Source organism: Ambystoma mexicanum, chromosome 7p, assembly GCF_040938575.1.
Source record: "Ambystoma mexicanum isolate Mex_15411 chromosome 7p, UKY_AmexF1_1, whole genome shotgun sequence".
Taxonomy (NCBI): domain Eukaryota; kingdom Metazoa; phylum Chordata; class Amphibia; order Caudata; family Ambystomatidae; genus Ambystoma; species Ambystoma mexicanum.
This window is the reverse complement of record NC_090939.1, coordinates 718,776,174-718,796,645: the sequence shown is the minus strand read 5'-3', so window position 1 is coordinate 718,796,645 and position 20,472 is coordinate 718,776,174. Positions and strand designations below refer to the sequence as shown.

The following is a 20,472-nucleotide window of genomic DNA, read 5'->3' as shown; positions in this document are numbered from 1 at the left end:
AGAAGCTAATTTGACAAATGTACATTTTGTAATGATCGGTTTTACTTGCAATTTTTACAAATGCTCTATATGAATTTGTTTTTTTAATTATTTTCAGGGCATTTACGTTTCTCTGTAAAATGCCCTTTTTAATGTCTCATTTATTTGCATACATTATATGACAATTATATGACATTCTACTAGGGTTGGGTAAATACATCAGTCTGAAGACTGAAGAACAGTAAACAAATGAAATATTTAGGAACATGCAACTCGTACTATAAAATGTCCCCCATGCAGCCCACTCAACTAACAAAGGTTAAACAAATGTGAAAACAGTGAATGCAACAGGCAAAACCCAACAATGTTTCCCCACATATAATCCTGGCCCCCCACCGCAACTGCTTCCACTTGTCTATCCTAATTTTCCTATGCTATCCTGAAAACATTTTGTAACTTCTGTTTCACCTCTGACCTTTTTTACTTTCGAACCTTGTAAGGCGCTCACAGAACATGTGGTGAGGACCAGCGCTGAAATAAAACATTTAATAAATAAATAATATTGGATAGATTTCATTTATTAAAGATCGTCTGAAACCAAGGCCAGGTTAGTGACCTAAGAACACAGGGACGTTTTGCTTCAAATGGGCCCCCATCACCCACTTGTGTGATTTCATTATAATTATAGGAGTAGCGAACATTCCCTCAGTAACCTTGAAAGCTTGTGCAGCAAGTCTTTGAAAATGGAGACTCTGCTTAAACTGTGCTACAAATGTTTTAAAGATTTTGAGCTAAACAGTGTATGTTACTGCACATGTTTTCTAAGTAAATTGGCCGAAAATCCATAAGGTATAGGAACCATTCCGAAGGAGAGCCAATGACAATATCGACTGCATCAGAATCTGTCACCCACGAGAAAAACCTATGTGTGCCCAATGGAAGTGTGTGCCTGGCGGAAACAAGGGCTTGCTTGGATTACATTTTTCAACAGACTGTGTTATGGCCCATAGAAGAAAGAACTAGACGTTGTCACTTCCACTCTCAAAATGGTGATCTGGAACATACGAACTTTGACGACGTCTTTTCAGGCAGAAACGTTTGCAACCCGACTGTTCATGTGAGCAGAGCTGATTGTTTATTGGTTGTTCTGCTGCTGACCAGACAGCCTGCTATGAAAATGCAATCACTTAATGCACTCAAGTTGTGAGGCTCTTAAAAGCAGCCAACCATTATTTTATATATTTTGGACCCCTTCCTATTTTGCACCCCTAATTACTAAGGCTGGCTGAACATCCCCAAAAATAACCAGTGAACATGTACGGTTTACTGATCACGAATATGTACAGGTCACATTTGGTGGTTGACACCAGCCCCCCTTAAGCACCCCTATGCCCCCCCCATTGTTCTACATTTTGTTTTTCTAGTTCCAGCACGAGTGTAAGAAATAGAAAACATACATAAAATGACCCACACCGCACTGTGGCGGACTGGTAAGTCTCAATTGGGAATATTTTACAACAGTGTGGGGGATGGCAGAAGAACGCCCCCCCCTCTCAGAACATTAATCTTTTACCATGGAGTGACCTCAAACTTTTCAAAACAAATCACCTGAAAAGTTCACAACGTTTGTGGGAGCTCGTAACGACAAACATTTTGGTGGTTTGGATTACCCCAAACTAGTTTACCCAGCAATACTGATGACCAACCTACCAATACTGCCATGGGTACAACAGTCAGAAAAAGTGGAAAACATAACCTGTCATCAAAATTGTACAACATATCAACCACTTTACCCCACATAAAATAGCTCTATGGAGCACACGATAAATACAAAGGAAGATTTTTTTTTTTTTAATTATGACAAACAATTCAATAAACTAATTAAGGAATTTTAAACAAATATCAAAAAGGGAAATAACTGTCTTGGCAATCATCACACTGCAGGCTACTGCAATCATTTGTTTTCACTAGATGGGCCCTTTAACAAACTTAGCTAACTTATTAACTCTATATGTCATTTGAGAATTACAATATTTTATAAGTCCAATGCACAGAAAATATAGTTCTTTAACAACTGTTTAATTGTATTATCTTCCCACTTTGTTTTAATTGTACATATACATGTGATATGATATGGCATTTGTAACACGCCTATACACAAGTGTTTCAAGGCGCGACGAGGCAAGGAAGGGGGAACAGAGGGAGGACAAAGACAATGATCTTACTAGGCCAGGTGACAATGAGATTGCACAAGTGCAGGGGAGGGGATCAAAACAATAACACAAGAAGTGCAGCCAGCAGGTGGCAGGTGCAAGGATAAGTTCAGACAGCAAGTGCCCAAAAGTGGAGGTAGGGGGACTGTAGGGTTACAGATACGGACCCAAGTGCAAGGGTTGCCGGGAGGCAGTGCGAGTGTGCAACTGGGTGGGCAGGGACCTGGGCCTGAAATCAGAGGGTAGCCAGGTGATCAGTGCAGTATCAGACAGGAAATCAGCAGGGGAGAGGGAGAGAGAAGGTAGAAGCAAAGAAGAAGGTCTTGAGGTGCTTCCGGAACCGGAGATGGTTCTCCCCGAGTTTCAGAGCAGCAGGGTGGCTTTTGCAGAGGGAGGCCCCAGCCGAAGAAAGTGATCTACCACCAACTCCTTGCTTGGAGAAGCGAATGACCCTGAAGGAGTTGGAGGTGGAGGGGCGAAGAGCTCGAGTAGGAAGGTATTTATGAAGAGAGAGTTGGATGTATTGAGGACCCAGGCCCTGGAAGGCGTTGTGGGCAATGCCGAGGGTCTTGAACTTAATCCTTGCAGTCACTGGGAGCCTATGCAAAGATTGCAGTGCTGGAGAGATACGATTCCTGGGCTTATGGCCAAGGGCAAGGCTTGCAGTCCTGTTCTGGATGAGTAGCAGAGGGCGGACAGTAGAAGCAGGCAGATTTAGAAAGAGGCTGTTGCAGTAGTCCAGCCTTGAGAGAACCAGGGCTCTAGAGACAGTGAGTTTCTGGGGGAAGGAGAAGAAAGGAAGAATACCTCTGAGGGGGTGCAGTTGGTAGTTTGACTTCTTAGAGACGTCAGAGATGTGAGGAGAAAAGGAGAGTGTGGAGTCGAAGATGACCCCAAGGTTCTTAGCCTCACAGGTGGGAGGAGCAAGAGGGCCAATGGAGGCCATCCAGAGTGACAGGAAAGGAGGGAGCAGGTGTGCCGATGAGAAGTATCTCCATCTTACTGGCATTAAGGCAGAGATCGTTGACAATATGTTTGTAACCAATCCCTGCTTAGTTTCCAAACATGTGTACTCCTTGAACTGTGTGCTTTTTAATTTTGGACATTTCAAGTAGCATGTGCGCTGAGCACTCACACATCAGCCATTGTTTCATTGGTTGTATGCCCGAAGTAAAAAGTAAATTGTTTCACATTGTCTTTCCTGCGTCTGCATATCATTATATCAATGCACAACATTTGTATTCCTATCAATCCAAACACATTCTGACTATGATTTGCTTTGACTTTGCAGAGTGCTGACCCCTAAAGGGGTAGTTTGGTCAAAAATTGTATTTGCCCAATCGATCAGGCATGAATTTCCGTGCATACATCTATCGTTCTCAAAAAGAAATCCAATGAAACTTACCTGAGTTTTTCACACTTTAAAACATGTGAAAATGACGGTTCGGGTACCGCCATCTTGTGCTAATCTTATCCGTTGATCCATCGCCTTAAGTTCAAGTGCCCTCACAACACTAATTCAGAACACCCGCCCCTAACGCTGACATCGCTAGACGCTCACGCCCCATTTCACACCAAGGTCAATGTCCACAGTGTGCAATCTATTGACGTATCTCCATGGAAATGCCTAGATGCCTTGTTCCTCTACAAGTGTAAACAAACCCTTTCTGATCAAACAACGTTTGAGTTTCTTTTTCCTTCATGTCAGTGTATTTCATTTCGAGATTCCCTGACTTGCTTCTGCTCTGTTCAGCTATCTTCCGAGTATGACACACTGAAAATAGGTACTTACACCACCTGAAATGAATGAACTCAGTAGTCGCTTTTCATTTCTCATATTATTTACTTATGTTTTAAACAAACCTTATTTAAACATGTGTTCTTGCAAACTTTGAGCCTATTGATCTTGTCTTTTCACAATGTTTTTTTGTAACATGGCTGTTTCTTCGCTTGTTTTTATTTAATATTCAATTTTAATGGGAAAACTCTTTTCTTTACTGAATACAAACAAAAACTTTTATTTATCTCACTCTTGATTCCGTGCTTCTTCGCTATTCATGAACTATGGCAACAATCCTGCCCTACATGCACAAGCATGAATTTTCAGACGAGAAAATCCTTGAAAGAGAAAAAAGTTGAGAAGATGCAGAATCAGTTGAAAGTCATAAGGATCAATCGCCAGAGCCTGAACCCAGTCACATGGAATGCGTTTCCACATGGTGTACCTGCCATAGTTGTGAGCTTATGCCTACTCTGATGGAGAACTGCTCTTGCAGAGAAAACTCTGGCTGCTTGACCTACATTGCCAAAGAAGACACACCACCGCTATGCGTTACCGAGCTGCATGACTTCAGGGCAGCCTGCCTTACAAGATCCGTGTTGTGAATGACATTTTTTATAAATCCACAACACTTCCAAACATCTAAGGATATTGTAAAAGATTGGTGTGCTTTAACAAGTTCACTGGCCTATCGCGCTCCCCTCATCCACCTCCATCACCCTCCGCTATAAACGACAGTTCGCACCTGTGGTCGTGCTCTCGCAAGCGGGCAGGGTGGATGGGACTGCTCAAGGTGCTGAATACTATGTACACCTGAAAGGGTTCTTTCACATGGGGACCCTTACCCACATGGCCCCCCAGACCCTGTGTCTCCAGTCTCCCCTTTGAAGACCCCGTCCCTGCAATCAACATATGTCTGTGTCCATTGACTTTGTTCCGGGCGTATTGCGCTCCCCTCCTCCACATCCATTTCCCTATGGTATCAATGGCAGTTTGCACCTGTGGGCGTGTACTCTCAAGGAGGCAAGGCGGATGGGAACGATTAAGGTGCTGAATACCATGTGCACCTCAAAGGGGACTTTCGCATGGGGACCCTTACCCACATGATCACCCCAGACACAGTGTCTCCAGTTTTCCCTTTGAATACCCTGTCACTTCAATCAGCATATGCATGTTCCCTTTGGCTGTGTTCCGGGCCTATTGAGCTCGCCCCATGCACATCCATCCCCCTTTCGGTATTGTTAGGGAGAATTCTCATTCTATGGCTAATTTCCCTGACCTAGTGAGTCCCTCAGCAGCTTTGCTGGATTTCTGGAGTTTATTTTTTCCACTTGGTAAGAGTGCAAGCTTTTCCCTCACTTTTCCCATGTGTTTTGCCATGTGTATTTCATCTGTTTTTGTGATTGTGGACTCTAATGTACACCACTTCAGTAGCCCCACTCTTTTGTGTGTTACACAGCACCTTCAGTGCAGTGACACAGGGTTGTCGTTTCGACTTCCCACCGACTCAATTTCTGGGGCTTACTACTGTCCCCCAGAAAAGGGTAAAGTTGCCATTAACTTTACATAGTCATTTAACCACAGATCCAGTACAGCCCATCTTATATGGAGTACTGGAAAGGGTTAATTCCCTTAACATTAAGACTTGGCTGGTGGCAGTGGTATCTACCCTAATTTTCCTACCGTGATTATATTACATAATGTGGTATTGTTTTAGGCTATTTTAGTGGCCTCGAACTTTAAACCCGCTAGCCCAAATACTTTTTATTTCGGCTCCGGCTGGGTTTAATCGCCATTTCTTTTTCTTAACATCCTTCTTGGGTCTTTCTTTGCGCGCCAAACCAGGTTTGCCTCCTTTGTTCGCCGACCTTTGGCGGGCTTCTGACCAGAAGCCCTCCTTTGGCGTCTGGGTGTCTAGGTGGGCTAATGTGGGGGAGGGGTGTAGTCACCCCCTGCACAGGTTCTCCTTGGAGACCCAAGTCGCACTTTGTATTGATTGGCTGAGGTGGTTGTCCGGGCTGGACAACCCCCTGCTGAGTGATTGACAGCCAGGCTGTGTAAATGGGGGATTTTGGCATAAAAGGCAGGACTCTTGAGCTAGAAGGCAGAGTCACCTCTGGAACTTCAAAGAACGGAAGAAAAGCGGAGAAGAAGACGGCTGCTGCAACCCCGAGTCCCGGTGAAGCCCTGCTGCACCAGGACTCTGGTGTATTTGTATTATGGCTTGTAGTCTTAATTGTGTGTAGTGGTCCCTAAGGGCACTGCACAGGATTCTGCCTAACAGGTATCAATGGCAGTTCTCACGTGTGGCTGTGCGCTCGCAAGTGGGCTGCACTGGTGGAATGGAGGAGTTCAAACATTGTCATAGAGGCCTAGTGGGTGTGAACAAACATGTCACACATGCACATCGACACCCACTTCTGTAAGCCTTTATGAACACTTTAGAAGTTACCAAGAAAACATCTGTGAAATCGTAAACGGATATCGTCATCTCTCCACCTTTTAACTTGCTCACTGAATCGGTTCATCTGTTCTTCTAAGTAACATAGTCAACTTTTACTATTGTTTTCTGTAGTGTCAACGTTCTCTGCTAGGCCACTTTTTATTGCATTATACTGAATGTACACCCTATTCTCCTTTTATTTTATTCTAAAAAGTCTACACCATTATCAACCATCCTACGCATTTGTATCTCTGTAATTGGCACATAACATTACAGAGTATAGTTTACAAATGTAATCTTTCATTGTGCATGTTTTCAATGCATGTTTGCTTTAGGTGTATTTTTTTGTAATTTTGTATAATTATCAAAGGAATGTGATACTTTTCTGATAGTAATATTTATATATATGTTTTTAACAGATCCTTAAGACAATCCAACAATGCCTTTGTGTATTATTTTGGGTTGCTCTAATAATAGCCATGCTAAAAGTCAGAGTACAGTCCTGCAAGTTTTTCCAAAGGATTTGAATTTAATAAGAAAATGGCTCTTGAGCTGTGGATTTCCAGTGTCCGAAATTGAAAGTGGAGACAAGGATGTCTTGGATGATGTGAGGGGCAATCAATTCCGCATCTGCAGCATGCACTTCTCAGAAGATACTTACGAACAAAGTACACTAAAAAGTGTCAGCCCAGACGCCTTTGCAAATTATTTCCCAATGCAGTTCCAACTGAAGCTCAGCACATGCTGACCCAGGTGAGCAGTGGACGATGAATTTTTAAATGTATTTTACCATTTTCTAAATTTGCCTGTACAATATGTCTTATAAATGAACACTCAATATATTGAAATAGTCTGAGAACCGGTATCATAATGAATGGTTTTCAGTTTTTGGGAAATATTTCCATTGATATTTTATCACACAAGTTTTCTTTGTGACATGATGTACTGTGGTTTATACATTTTTAACTTTAGATAACTTTGTGTATCCCTACTTTAGGGACACTCGAATAGTTCAGTGCAATGGGATGCCTTTCCAAACCCACAGTCACATTGCGTCCTTTAACATTAGGTAATTAGCACAAAATATCATGTTTGTCTTTACGTAGACTGCACTGATGGAAGTACCGACCGTTACCATGGAGGAAACCACAGACACGTCCAACATCCTAATGGTGAGGCCAAGTGAGTTCAAACAAAAACATTTTTAATCGTTTTTGATGTGGCCAAAAGATAATACTAATGCACATTTTCGATTGAAATATGGTATGAATATGTACATCGATTGAAGGATTGTGATGCTACATCGACCACTATTTCCGTGTCAACAGCAACTTCACTCACCTTTCAAGTACATTTTTTAGAATGGAATTTTTCAAGTTCAGCTTAAAACATTAATTATTGTTATGTATAATATTAGCTTTTGATACAAAGTGGTTTGTAGGCTTCTTTGTCAATATCGACCATCCTTTGCATGCAATTTATTTTTATTTTGCTTTTACATCTTTATTATTACAATTACTGCAGAGCCTGGAACTCTGACAAAAAAAGGGGGTGAGGTGGAGATGCGCTAAACACTATATAAATAAGGGACACTAGTAGTACAGTTGATGCTTTAATTGTAGCAGGAACAGCCGACACGTGTTTCGACACACAGGTCGTTTTCAAGGCACAGGCAAACCAAATATATCGAAAAAGTCGATGATGGGTAATCCCTGTGCAAAGTAATCATCAATGTCAAATAGGTGGCACGGCATAAGGAGCGGTTCTAACCATTGTATAGAGGTATAAAATATAAGTCAAGGTGTTCGAGTCCACATACCACAAAGAACAGGACGTTGTAAGTATCACGCTGATGTCACATTCAGAAATTGAGTCCGTGCCGTGATGGCCGTAACCAATATATAGCTCGCTAGATCGAGCGGTCACAATCACAGAGGAAATCCCCGAAGCAGAACTCTAACAACATACTATTGTTCTACTGCAAGCAGTCTGGACGATGAGGTATGAGAAGTGAAAATGTATTCATTTATACTAATAGTTATAAATTAACAATATCTTGTTTCCATTTAAGTTAAGTTATTGTTTGATCATTTGCAATGCTGTCAGCAAACTGCAAAGCATTAGATCAACAACCTTGATGTATTTATCTCCGAAACACATTCAACAATGAAAGTAACCTCCAGAATAATGTACTTTGTCATTGAATAACATAGACCTTTCCTTTGAGGAGCAAATACCGGCATGCCGGTAATAGGAGGACATCCCAACCCACGAGGACATGCAAATACCGGCATCGCGAAGCCGGTAATCACGGGCTGCACGATGCCGGCCATACAGGCATTGCGGACCACCCGCAAACAGCAATCAGCAATCAAGCCAACTGCCACAGGTGCACACAATCCCCACAGGTGGAGTCAATGGAGGCTCGGCCAGTATAAAATGAGCACACCCACACACCACACCCCTTCCAACACCAAAATGCTACCACTAGCTGTTGCAATCATGGCACTGGAGGACATGCCAATACTGATACAACTACAGCAACAACACCAACTACAACAACAACTATAGCAGCAACAACAGGCAGCACAGAGCAGACGCAGGAGGAGAAGGAGGGTGAGACAGGCCCAACAATTACCACCAGCGCAGCCAGCAGTGCCTCGTAGTCAGCCACCAATCCCTCGCATCAGACCCAGGCCATTCAACCTAACCCCAGAGCAGATTCACACCCTGTACCGGTTGGACCGGGACACCATCACCACCATAGTGGACATGATACACAACACCATTGCCAGCCTCATAGAAATACGCACTGCCATCCCCCTGCTACTAAAGGTGGTGTTCGTGCTCCACTTCCTGGCCACAGGCACCTATCAACACACAGTGGGGCAGCTGCATGGCATTTCACAACCACTTTTTTCACGCATGTTGAACCAAGTGCTGGATGCCGTCCAGAAGCACGCAAGCACCCACATATCCCTACCACGGACTGCCCAGGAGATAGCCAACACCAAAGTAGGCCTCCATGCACTGGCAGGCATGCCCAATTGTGTTGGTGCCCTGGACTGCACCCATGTTGAATTGGTAGTCCCCCATGCCATAGAGCCGGTGTACCGCAATTGCAAGCAATACCACTCAATCAATGTGCAAATGGTGTTTGACTCCAGCAAGATCATCACACATTGCTGCGCCCAATTTCCCAGATCAGCACATGATGCCATGGTGCTGCGCAACTCCACGCTACACCGTCACATGGAGCGACATGCTGGACCACGTGCCTGGCTGCTTGGTGAGTTGGCCAACTGGCCCATGGCAGTGCTTTGTGGCACTGATGTGTAGGGATGCATACTCCACCTGGGTGGGAAAGGGGGGGATGCATACTCCACCTGGGTGGGAAAGGGGGGGATGCATACTCCGCCTGGGTGGGAAAGGGGGGGTGCATACTCCACCTTGGTGGGAAAGGGGGAGATGCATACTTCACCTGGGTGGGAAAGGGGGGGGTGCATACTCCACCTGGGTGGGATATGACAGTGATTGTAGAATGCATGCAGAGCTAAACACTCCTGACCTGAACCTCCCAAACAGAACATGACACATCACTGGCACACATTGTACCATTCATGCATATTGAGGACAACAAGTAAGAGGCACGACCAGGCCACCATGGGTATCAAAAGAAAAGCATGACTGAACAGGATTGCAACTGTGCTAATGTTGCTAGTGTGACCATGCACAGTGTAGAATACACAGCATGAACGGGAGGCTAAACATTGTCGTACAACCATAGTACATCCGCCTCAGCATGCATCATTACACCCTGCATCATCTATTGAACGCCATCCAGACTACCACGCCTCATAACAGTATAGTATACATCAACGTTACAATCTTGCATACGTACAGGGACATGTGACATGTCCACACCAAATAGCTGCGGCCATGATTGTGCCACCTGAAGGTGGCAGCTCAGAGTGACACACACCTATTTGTGTTTGCTTGCAGGTGATGGAGGATATCCCTTGAGGCCATGGCTACTTACCCCTGTGCAGAACCCGCAGAACAGCCATGTAGAGGAGTACAATCGTGTGCACACCCGTACCCGTGTTGTCATTGAGCAGACCTTTGGCCTGTTGAAGGCGCGTTTCCGCTGCCTAAGCTGGTCTGGTGGGGCACTCCTATATAGTCCTGACAAGGTGGCAAAGATCACCATGGCCTGTGTCATGCTGCACAACATGTGCGTCCGGAGAAAAGTACCACTGCCACCTGACATTGACATGCATACACCAGGTGAGGATGATGAGGATGGAGACGGAGGTGAAGTAGCCCCCCTGCCAGTACGTGATGCATGGGATGGCCAGGCAGTACGCCAAGCACTAATACACGAATACTTCTGAACCACAGGGACTATGATAGACATGTGTCACTGACACACTGGGTCCATGAGGACATGCACACTGGGATTGTTGGGAGTTGGCCACTGAACACCATCACATATAATATAGATATACACAAAATGAACAATGTCCAGCAATGGTTTTTTTTTGCACACAACGGGTGTATTTGTTCTAACAGAGAAAAATGTGATCACTCCCCCAAGCCCCCAGTGTACTCCCAAACCCACCCAACAAACCCCAAAATTCCCCAAATGTACTCTATGAAATGTCCACCCACAACCATGTGTCCACCTCCCATTGTCTGGGCACTCTACTTCCGGGACTTTTTGTTCTCCGGGGGTGGCATCTCCGAGTGCCATGCACTCCTCTGGGTCGGCCGCACAGGGCTTGTGGGGACAGAGGATGCAGGTGTGCTGGCTGTGGATGTGTCCGAGGCAGGTTCAACGCCCGCTCCAAGGCGTGGACGCTGCATATGGAGTAGGATGGAGGTGAGGACTTGGGTTACTGCACCCAGACAGTCCCTCATGAGCACAGCCGACGCATTCACGGCGGCTGTGTTCGCTGCGATGGCCGCTGTGGTCACCGCAATGGCAGTTGCTATACCTCTCCTTGTGTCCTCACCATCGGTAATATAGTGCTGCAGGAGATCCAGCATGGCCTGCTGTCGGGCCTCCACCCTCGACAGGCGTGGCTCCAGGGTGTTGGTGGGAGCTGGAGTGGTGGGAGCTGGAGTGGTGGATGGTGCATGCACGGGGCCTACATCCTGGGTGCTCTCCTCCTCGAAGGGGCACCGGTCCGAATCCCTGAGGTCTGAGTCATGGAGGCAGGGATAATCACTGCTGTAGGCGGTGGAGGGCTCGATATGGGGGGGTGGGCAGGAGTTTGGGGTGGGTGTAGAAGTTGCTACTGTGTCTCCCTCGGGTCCACATTGGCATTCAAAATGTCCTCGCTGGTGGGTGGCGCAGGAAGGGACACCCCTCTGACTGTTGTGGGTGTGTGCTGCTGGTCCTGATGTGTGTCCGGCACACTGGCAGCAGGTGTTGTTGGCTGGCTTTCCATCCGGTCAGCCACACTGCCTGTGGGACTGGCCTGTTTGTCTGGCTGGGGGGGTGGTGGCGGTGGTCCTTGTCTTATGGTGTGATGTGGATGCCCTTGCGGTCCTCTTCTGACTGGCATCTTCCTCATCGGTGCCTTTGGTTAAAAGAGATGCAGGTCATCAGTGATGGTGTCACATGCCAGCGGCATACAATTGTGCTGTTCAATATTCATACATTCATGCATCCATGTCTTAGGGGTGTGTGGCACTTGGTGTTCTGAGGGGGCACATTGGCAATCACTGCGTGGCAGGTGGCATGCCGTTGATATGGGGTTTGTGTGATGGGTTACATGGGCACGGTCCTGGTGTGTTGCCCGTGTGTTGGTTATGGGATTGGCACTCAGCATGCATTTCTGTGTGGCAGGGTTTGGACCGCAATCTGGACTTGGATATGTTGATGTGGGTGTAGGGACATGCATTGCCTTGCCTAGTCTCTCTTCCACATCACTTGTGCTACGTCATGGTTTCCCCTACAGGGATGTGCAGGGTCACTCACCTCCTTCTGGGGATGATGCCGCACCCATCTCCATCTCTCCAAATCCCTCAATTGACTCAGGATCAATGAATGTGCTAGCAGTCTCCTCCCAAGGCATCACCTTTGCAGGTGAGTGGGGACCCCCGCCTGTTGCCATGGCCACCCTCCTGTTGCTTGACAGGATGTTTCTCACCCTCAAGCGGAGGTCGTCCCACCTCTTGCGGCAGTCACGCACAGTACGTGGGGTGGTCCGCACGGCCGACACCTTCCGGGCAACCTCCTGCCAGATTTCCTTTTTCCTCATCTGGGCATCACGCTTCATGTCATTAGCTTTCATTATTTCTGCATGTGCAGCGAGAGTGTCCGCCAGCATATTTAGCTCTGGGTCGGAGAAACGCTGTTTCCACTGCCGGGGGGTCGTCTTCCGGTGGCCTTGGACATTCTCAGGGTTTTCAACACAGCACAACACGAATCGACTGGTGGTTTTGGAGGATTGCAATGGATTGTGTTTTTAAAGATGGCCACTGGCCAATTTCCCGTTCCGACGTTATTTCCGGGTCCGGTTTTACAAGCCCGGTATTAGCATGTTGGTATTACCGGGTCGGTATTTAGGGGTTCCTCCTAGGCGGTGCCGGTATCGGCGGGTGCCGTGATGCCGCTATCTGGGGGTTGGAGGGCCTTTTGCGGCATGCTAGTATGGCCATTATCGGCGTGGGGGATCGCGCGCGCTCGCGCACTCCTACTCACACGCTATTAGCGCCATCATACGAGCACGGACCCGCTCGTTCCACCATGCCGGTAATGACCACGGTTTTACTGTGCTACTCGTAATGAGGCCCAATATATTTTGCGGGATGATCTCGCACTAACTCCCTTCGACATCTCTGAAGTTTATAGGGACTTTTTTCAAATATGTCTTTTTACAATGTTACATGTACATAGTGTATGACCTTATGTTAACATTAATACAAAAATAGTAATCAGATCATTAACTGTGTCTTTTTACATAATTAAACTGATATTGCAAGGTCGACAATGATTAAATCAACTTTCTTAAAATGTATTTAGTGCAATCAAAGATTTTAACATTAAATTGTTTAACAATGTATCCAATGTTCTTTGAATTTGTTATGTAGAAGGAATGTACCACTGAAGCGGTTAAAATTGGAGACACATGGACAAGAGTTATACATAAAATAGTGTAAAATTTCAGTTATCATCCATTGTAAATGTTATTTAATATTTAATATTTTTTAGCGGTTTATATAGTGACATTCTGTTATTTTTGTATATATATGTATATTTAATTCTTTAAGTGGAAGAGCACATTTAAAGGTATATACAATTGAAAAATGCTGTCTTTCAGCTTTATCTGGTGGTCGGCAAATCCAATTTGACTGTTACAAGGAACATTCGGAAAACAAGGGTTTGTAACAGAAAGTTTAGAAAAATAAGTTGTTTAGGAATTATTTCATTGATATTACATTTTAATGTTGTAATTCATATATTCTGTATGTGTCCCATAAATTAAGTTTATTTTTTTTCTCTGAAATTAGAGGCCTATGAAGAAAAGGAGCATAAAGACTCAGACAACTGCACAAACTAATGATGTCGGTTTCCAAACCATTGTCACTTGGGAGCAGCTACATTTTGAGTCTCAGCATGGTCCTCACAAGATTCAGTGTCGGGATGCAGATGTCCAGTGTCCGCAATTTGAATTGAATGTCAGCAGTGACCCATGGAAAGTAACCCTGGATCATTGTTACAGCACACAATGTCACCCAGAGGAGACAGACAACACAGAAGATGCTTCAGATTTGCTTGGAGATCCGCTAACACAATCAACACTCTCTAAAAAAATTCTCTCTAAGAAAGAGACAATGTTCCCTGTTTCCCCAACACATGTGGACACATAGGAAATACTAAGACCAAGGGGAAAACCCAAGTAGTCACTTTTAAGTGACAATCTACCTTGGTTTTGGGAAAGTGAAACTATTCATAAACAGAAGGTAGATAACAAATTATCAACAGTTAGACCCTCAAAAGAACTACTTCAAATCAATGCAACAATTCATTAAGACACATCTCAAAAAGAAATCTCAAACAAGAGATCACAATACCACAAAAATCACAATTCATAAAAAACTCTTTAAAAGTGCAAGTACATTACAAGTGACAACAACTTCTTCTGGATAGAAGGCTGGATGTTGCATGCATCCACTGTTTTATAGAATACCACTACCAAGAATGTGCATCTTCTTGTTCTTCAGACCTTTGGTCAGGGACGTCATTTCACCAAAATGCCAGGGGTAGCGGAAGTGACATCACAGTGCCACGCCCCTAAGAGTGACATCACAGGAAGTGATGTCATTTGACCACGCCCCACTCATCACATGAATTAATGTCATTTGACCATGCCCCACAGTAAGTGATGTCATTTGATCACACCGCCACTCGACATCAAAGGAAGTGGTGTCATTTGACCACGCCCCACAGGAAGTGATGTCATTTGACCACACCCCCACATGACTTCACAGGAAGTGGCCTCATAACGCATTATCCCTCAGTACACTAAGAAAAATATAGTTACGATATCTGTGTGTATAGATCCATACTGTCAAATTACTGTGAATGCAAGCAGACGCCTAAGGCCAAATGACAATATGTTATTGTTTAGCACTTATGCTTAAGCTCTTTTTTATAGAACAAATATTCATACAATATCACCCAACCTGTGTTGGTACTCATTTATTGACCTCAGAAGAATGAAAGGCTGAGATGGCCTTGCTGGGATTCCAACCTGCAGTTCACACTCACATTGCAGCAGCGAGCACTCAACCCACTGAGCTATCATATCGGCTATAACAAAATGAGCATTTATTCTGTAGTGGATACCATTAAACTGGTAGCTGAGATTTAACAGTAGACCAGTTAAGTTAATCTGCAGGTCTGGTGCAAAATAGTGAAATCAGGGCACTCACAGGACTTCCCATACTCTGAGCACTTGTTACCTCATACATGCAAACATCCCGAACAGCATACCAGGGAGATGGGAAAGATAGAAACATTACAACAAAGCATTCATTGTGGCACAATGAAGTCAATGGTCACTTGATGTGCTATGGAAGAGGCACACTGCTGTTGACGAGTGACCTCTCTAAAACATAGCAGGAGAACACTCAAGTGCACCTGTATGTGCAGCAGCCAACCCTCTCATTGTGTAATCATGCACACGAGAGCAATGTAATTACATTTCTGTGCCTTGAAGCTATAGAAATAAATGTGACAAAGCAGGTACACATGCATATGCTTGCACCTCGCCTGTCCAGTAGGCTGTGCGTTTCAAATTAGAAATGGAAATTATCGACTAAAAACGAGAGAAGCCGAGCGGAAGATGAGCGCAAGATATGATAAGCTAGAGATCCTTCTGGCCGCTGCCATGTTGGCTCCGATGGGGATTCATGAGAACAATGCATCAACAGATCAGTTCCGTCAGTCCTCTGTCTATGTTCTCTTTATGAAGAATTACCTTTAGTGGCATAGTTATTTTGTGATTTGGCATGGGAAATGTATGTGTGCACCCTTTTATCATGCGACTATCATGGCTTAGAACCTATGTAAACAGTTGTAAATGTGATTTTTAATGTGTGTTCTTTTTTTCACACAAAATCGCTTCAGTGAGCTAATGTTGACACTTAAACACCTTTTATTAATTCACCCGCATCAGAATAGAGTATTGCAACTATTAAGTTATTGAATGGCTGAGATGGGTAATGCAACTACGAGCAGAGGAGCCCAGGACATGGTGCACGGTCCACAATGAATCACAACAAAAGGAGCAGCTCCAGGCCCAGGAGCCGCTCCTTTTGTTGCGATCATTGCATTTGCAACAACTGGCGCCACGCTGGTGCTACAACGTCACTGGATGGGTCCAGGGCCAAGGGCACTGCCAGGTCAGCACACCCACGTAATTCATTCATCAAAGAAAGGTAACACTTTCGTTTTACCTTTCTTTAATGAATGTATCCGCTGTGTGTCGTGAGGCATGAGCTGGCTGCTGAGCGGGCTGCAGCCTGCAGCCCGCAGGCAAGCCAGCCAGACCTGAGCACACCCGCCCACTTATAGCAGATGGCGGCACTGGCCCCAGGGGGCCTTGGATTCTGCCTACAAGCCAGTACGGCCCTGCCTCAAACTGAACATGCCCCCACCCAAGCAAACCCTCACAGGCACCCTGTCTTTTCTCTGGCTTGTGGAGGGAATATTGTAATGCGTTCAGGCCCACAGCACCCAGGTATTATGAAGGGAGGTGCCACTTTGCACGCAGCCTGGATCATGATCCGTTTCACCTGCATTATACCAACTGCACCTATGCGAGGAGAGGATGTCCCATTTATTTTAATAACTAAAGACCACTGCCGCCCCTGACAATTCTAATTGTTTAAGTGGCTTTTCACCTCAATACAAGTGACTTGGCAACTACCCCCTGCCAACATCTTGCAAAGCGTCTTAGGCATGTTGGAATATAGACCGTAGTGTCTAAGCAGTATTGCCTACTTTACAAGCATGCTTACATTGTAATGTGTCAAGCCCTTAAACATTGTACATTAGGTTATTAAATGACGCTTGCACGCTTTTAGGTTCCCATAGTACTATGCATACTTGTTCATGCATAGTACTATGCATACTTGGTCATGTTTACAGTAGTTTCCATGCTCTCTGTAATGCCATCTTAACACCCGTAAATTAATATGTGACGTGCAGTACCACATGGATATTTTTGTATTATAACGTTCACGTCACTAATGGCACTCGTTCCACCCTAAACTGCCTTTGCGATACTGGTTTCCTGCTTTGTGCGTAGATTTGAATCAGAAAGCGAACACAAAAACGAGTTATTTCGAATTGCATTTAAAACCGGAACCACCAGAAAGCAGAGACTTCATCCACTCTAGAAGATTAGCATGGCCCTGACTGCGCAAGGATGACATGCAAATTTGTGAAACGTTCCATATTTTTGGACACATGCACGGACAGAATTGCCCTTTGCTCTGCCTCTGACAGTATCATTGCTGTTTAAAGCAGGTCGCGAGGGCACGGCACCAGCGCTGACCACGTCGCAAACATCCAGGCTGGGTAAGCGAAGCCTGGCTGCCTATTGCTGCTCCAGCGCGTGTGCGAAGTGGTCAGCAGTGCCGGTGGCCGTGTGCCCTCGCCTGCGGCGTCGCCGCCGGGTCCCTGGCTGCGCTGCGCTGCTGGCTTTCAATAACGGTGCAGTGCACCCACACACCTGACACCCGCGTCGACCCACCCACCAGTAGTACTACTCACCTTCTTCAGTGGAGTGCTGGATGGACTGGACACAGAGTAGCAGGAGCAGCAAGCACGCGTTGACACATGCAACTACTAAATAAAAATGGAGGACCACAGAAGCGTCGCAGCACGCTGTGGCCACGCCCCCTCCTCCTCTGATTGGTCGACGGCCAGAGGTCGCAAGAGTTTGACAGAGGTCGCTGGCCAATCGGCAGCGGTCGCTCTTGCAACCTCTGGCGACCCCCAAATGACGTCCCTGCCTTTGGTATGTCTGGATATCAACTTCTAGGTTAAATTGGTCACAGTCTACCAGCAACCATCTTTGGTGGAGCTCAAAAACTTGTGATGAATCTGTTAATATTCTGCTTGATAAATGCTGTCTATTAATGCACCATTGTGTTAACATACACTCTTGGGAAGTAAATGAACATTTCCACGAATGTGCACATGGACCATTGAGGAGGGAGCAGGAGCATAAGAAAGAACTGGTTGGTTCCAGTCTCCCCTCCTAACACAGCACTTGAGAAGATTGTGTACGACAAAACGCTTTCAAGAGACATGAGGGGACTCACCGAATTCTGCCACACTGGAGATTTGGAGTTGTTCCAAAATATGTGCCTAAAGTACAGTCCTAAAATGTTGCATTTTGGCATAGACGGTATGGAAGCCAGAACAGGACTGGCTGTACTTGCACACAACAAGAAAATTGGAAGGGAACAAGCAAAAACTGCAGGAAGTATCAGGATGCCTTGTTACAACAAGGAGTTTAACCAAAAGAAGCAAACAGTGGATGGATTTTGAATTTGTGAAAGATCTGACATTTAATGTGCTGGCCATGCAAACACATGGAATTGATCCCAATTTTGTTTCCAGGGCACAGTCTATGCCACGGAAAATTGAAAAACAGGTTTACCCTCCCAAACTTTAGCTTGTAGAAAGGTTGACTTCAAGATTCAAATGATGTGTGGCTCGCTTTAGAATGTTTAACAAAGCCAATTTCAAGCTTTTCCACAGTGTTTGGCAACTGTTTTCATTATACAAAAAATGGAATAGTATGTGACTTGAGATGTATTTGTTAAATAATTTGTTTTTCATTAATTACTGTTTGTGAATTAATGTCACTAGCTAGGCCTTAACAGTTTTATTTTTCATTGCTTTTTGTATTTATTACCATCAAAATAATTGATTTATATTACAACAATGCATATCAGTCTGATTGTTTCAAGTATGTGACTCAAATCAAATTCAAATGTAAAAGAGCCTGGTGAGTTTAACAGCAACAGTTACCATGAGCACCTTTTGGCTCTCCTGGCCAACTAATGTAACGCTATAAACTAGCTCCTTGTTTCCTAGTGGTAGCTCCTGGTGATCGGTTACGGCTGGATACCCAAGCGCTGCTTGTAACTCCTGCTTATCCAATCCTAATTTCGAGCCTTGTTTGTAATGGACTCTCAATATTTGAAGAATCTAACCAGAAAATTGGAGCAGCAGGCATACAGAAACTCAATGTCTCCAGAGCTCTGATCCTATCCAGGTCGGACTACTGCAACAGCCTCTTCCTCAATCTGCCTTTATTTTCCCTTCGTTCCCTTGAACTAATCCAGAACAGGGCTGCAGGACTTATCCTTGGCCTCAAGCTCAGGGACCGCATCTCTCCAACCCAGAAATATCTCCACTGGCTCCAGGGGCTACAAGCATCAAGTACAAGAACCACTGCATCATGCACAAGGGTTTCTGGGGCCAGGGACCCCACTACATCCGAATCTTTCCATAAATACCTCCCACTTAGAGACCTTCAGTCATCTAGCTTCAATTCTATGCAGAGCAGATGCTATTCCAAGCAGAGAGTGTGGGGTGGACCTCTTTCATCAGCTGGAGCCTCCCACTCTAATGGCCTCCCTGCCCCTCTTAGGCTTCTACCAGGTCTCCGTAAGATCCAGAAGCTACTCAAGACCCACCTTTTCTCTTCTTCATCCCCCCTCCCCACACCCCTACTAATGCCCCCCTTTGTCACATTGACTGGCTGCCTGGTTTCCTTCTGAGCTCCACATAGGACCAGGCCCTCTTCGCCCAGTATACCCCAGCACCCTGTCTTCCTGTCCCCCACCCACAATCTGCACTTTCCCTTCTGGACCCCTTTCCCCTGACAAGCCTGGTGGGGTGTGCATCCCTACCGAGCCTGGCACCCCCTGTCCTTGGGCTTAGCATGTGGTCCTCACTCCCTCCTTCCCCTGGCACTTGCCCACCTGGCCTCCCCTTAGCAGTTGCCTAGCACCAATGGCCCTCTTGTTCCCTTCCTCCACCCCCTGCACTTGTGTACCACCTCTTGCCCTGCATCTCCCTCTGACCCTATCATTTTCCCTTCTGCCCGACCTACACTCCATCCCCCCACTCCCACCCACCAGAACTTCTTGTTACTGCACTTGCACGATCCGAATGGCACACAGCCTAGTAGGACTGTTATTTTTGTTTTCTTCCCTGCCCCCCAGCCTCACTTTTTTGTCTTGTGGCACCTTGAAACACCATTTGATGAATACCCACTTTACAAATAAACCATAAATAAAATAAATGAAGTCTAAACTCGCTGGAAAGTAGGAATCATGATAAGTGGCTGCAGATTGCAATAGACCAAACGGTTTATGTGCCACAGTGTTAGCCAACATTGAAATAACCGCCAAAGGAATATGTCTTGCCAATGCGCACTATGAGCATACGCCTGTGGCCTTTGCACATTTACATATTACTGTGGAGGCCCACATGTGGAAGACAATCATGCGCGCCT

The 20,472-nt window shown here is 45.4% G+C and overlaps 1 pseudogene; it reads left to right on the top strand.

Moving 5' to 3' along the window:
- Nucleotides 1-17,329: 17,329 nt before the first annotated feature.
- Nucleotides 17,330-17,396, top strand: LOC138526656 (U6 spliceosomal RNA; annotated as a pseudogene).
- The last annotated feature ends 3,076 nt before the right edge of the window (nt 17,397-20,472 follow it).